This window comes from Papaver somniferum, unplaced genomic scaffold (assembly GCF_003573695.1).
Source record: "Papaver somniferum cultivar HN1 unplaced genomic scaffold, ASM357369v1 unplaced-scaffold_118, whole genome shotgun sequence".
Lineage (NCBI taxonomy): Eukaryota > Viridiplantae > Streptophyta > Magnoliopsida > Ranunculales > Papaveraceae > Papaver > Papaver somniferum.
Window position 1 is genome coordinate 11,341,442 of NW_020620825.1, and position 3,079 is coordinate 11,344,520.

Genomic DNA, 3,079 nt, shown 5'->3' on the forward strand with positions numbered 1-3,079 from the left:
AAGTTATGGTGGTTACAAAGATCTTAAATGCTTCCCAAAGTAATAGAGATAACTCAAGTTTAAGTGAATACTTAAGTTCTAAACATTAAAGCGGTATAAGATTACGACTAGATCTTCTCTCCTAGATATTGAATGCCTTTAGTTTGTTGGTGAAGCTTGGTATTTGTAGGCCCTTATGCTCCAGGTATATCTTTGTTATCTTTGGATCCATCATTCCCTGATATACCTTCCGTACAAATGGTACCTTCGTTCACCGCGTGCTTTCTCCAGTCGGATTCTGCCACCTCAGCTGACCCACGTTCCTTCGGGAACTTCCCAGCCTTAGTACAGATTGTACCTTCGTTCACCGCTATCCTTTGCCATTCATGTTCTGACACATCATCTCTCTCCACGTGCGTTGGTTATGCGCATTTAATGATGATTAGATATGTCATCTACCTTTGTCCCTTCGCCAGCTGCCTCTCTCTAGACTAGGCTTTACCTTTTCCATCTTGACTGGCGAGGTATCCTTTCTTGGAACAAGATAAAGTAGATATGCGGAGGTATCCTCTGCTACTCAGGTTTCTTTATACAGCGAGGGCTACACAGTTATTTTGTGTGCGACCACTGAAACCGCGACACGTGCTCCGCAGAATATTGGTATTTACAGTTTTCCCATTTTCTTTCATATTCTAACGTTTGGTAGGGTTGGAAGAAAAAACTCCCATAGCGCCGCCATTTTTGCACGTACCGGTTGGGTGGTCCCACATGTATCTTCATGCAATAACTCCCCCTTGAATTTCGGGACATCCAAATTTTTGGGTTCTCCAGCCGCCTATAAGAAGAGAACAAAAAGAAGGAATTTTCACGAACTCATTTCTTTATCCCCGAACTATCGCTCTCCATCCCTTTCTCAGAGATTTTCTTCTGCTTTTAACTATTGATATTCCATCGATTCTCCAAAGCTCAAGTCCTTCACCACTCAATCATCATATTCAAGTAAGTGACAGTTTGTTTCATCAATTTATACTGTTGCTTTCCGTATTCTTCATGTTTCCTGTTTTGGTTGTTGATGTTGCCCTTTTCTCTGCATGTATCGATTTCTGCTTCTATATGTTTCCTTATGTTATTTGAAAGCATGGGCTACTCTCCATTTCATGATTTCACCATGTATATGCCATGATCCTTTTCGCCTGCAACTTTGCCCATGATGGTGAATAATCCTTCATTTCGTTTTAAGATTGGATTAAACTGTTTCCTTTGGTTGTTTTAACTAAATCCATGCCCAAAGTATGCTTGCTTTTGCCCCAAATATGTTTTGTGTCGACTGCAATTTTATGTCTGCCATTGTTGAAGTATTTTTCTTCCTGCTGGTGCTATAAATTATGAGACTTTCGAAGAAGCCTGCGCGTAAAGATCTGAGGCCTAGATCGTCAACCGAGCCTCCTCCGCGGGTGGATCATCCCGATGCTACGCCTTCTCCGCCTCCTGAGGACATTGAGGTACCTGCTGATACTGAGATGGATGTGGTCCCTTAGACTTCTGCGGACCCTGAGGCTGAAGTGGTTGTTGTTGAGGATCTTCCTCCTCCTCCGCCTCATTATGAGATTCAAAGGCTACAACTGCGTGACAAAGATAGCTATGCTCACTTGTCTTTCGCTGAGATCGCCAAGTCCTTTCGCCTTCATAAGTTTGATATCTCCTTTGTCGATGCCCCTGATGTTCTCACCTAATCCATGATTCGAAGCTTTACATATGATGAGAACAACCTCTTGATCAGTGTTGGTCAGTTGGCCGCGGGTATGCTCTTGCCTTTGTTTAGTAGAAAGGATCCCTTCTATTATGATGTTTTGTCTACCAAGGATGATCCGGCTAACAATACTCAGGTTCGAGGAGTCATGCAATATACTGGAAATTTCTGGCGTGCCCTTCGTGGGTGGTGGTACCGTAGTAAGGGAAAGACTACTCTGAAGTCTTATGACCCTTTTGCTTCCGAAAGGTCTAAGCATGAGGCTTACACCCCTACCAACTTCAATGCCACATATGCTGATGTTATTCAGGAAATTAATCTCATTCCTTGGAGCGTTGGCCCCAGTCATATTCATGTTACTGCTAAGCAGATTAGAGAGGGTAACATTCTTCGTCTGTTGGAGGAGATTGATAATACTGGTTTGACTGCCATCCCTTATTCTGCTAAGATCCCTTTACCAAAGCCTGATAGTATCCTTCTTGATCATGATGATCGTTGAAGTCGTACTCCTCTTCGTGTGGTGGGTCCCTGGGCCTACGGTTTTACTACCGCAGATCCCAACATACCTCGTACAACTCTTTCCTTGTCCGAAAAGTATGATGGATATCAGCCTTGGGTTTTCAACCTGCTGCTTCTCATGAGGCAACCTTCGTTTTCTCGGAGGTTTTTCATTTTATTCTTTGCTTTGTAGCTTTTGCTTGATATTCTGATGGCTTTTTTGCAGTCTGCCCCTGCTTCTTCTGCTGGAACTTCCCCTGGTTATGCTGCTAGGACTGCTCCGAGCTCTGCTGGAAACTTTGTACCTACCAGGACTAGGAAGAGAAAGGCTTCGGCTGAGGCAGCTACACCAACACCTGCGGAGGTAAGGATTATATCTATGCCTTTATGTTTGTAGGTTTCCTGGTATTTTGCTCCTAATCCTTGGCTTGTGCATGTGTTCTTCGACAGTCTTCCAAGAGAAAGAGCAAGTTGAAAGTTGTGATCGATCTTGAGGAATCCGATGAGAATCCTAAAGTTACTGCGGAGGAGCAGGTTGACGAAGATATGTAGGACATTGAGGATACTGGTCTTAGCCCTCATCTGGATGATATTGAGGAAGATTTTTCCAAGAAAAGCCCCAGTCCTATCCGTGATGGCTCTGTGGAGGGTGAAAACCTTCCAGTTGGTGGTGATGCTTCATTGGTGACCCCGGTTAGTGTTCAAGCATAGTTTAGAAAAATCCCTTAGCCATGCCAGAGGTAGCTTAAGGTTTCTTCAGTCCATGGTAGCCTTTGTATTCATTATTGCCTTCGATTTTACTTATCCCTTCTATTTCTGCAGGTCTTCAGGAACAACTTGTTGAATGCTATG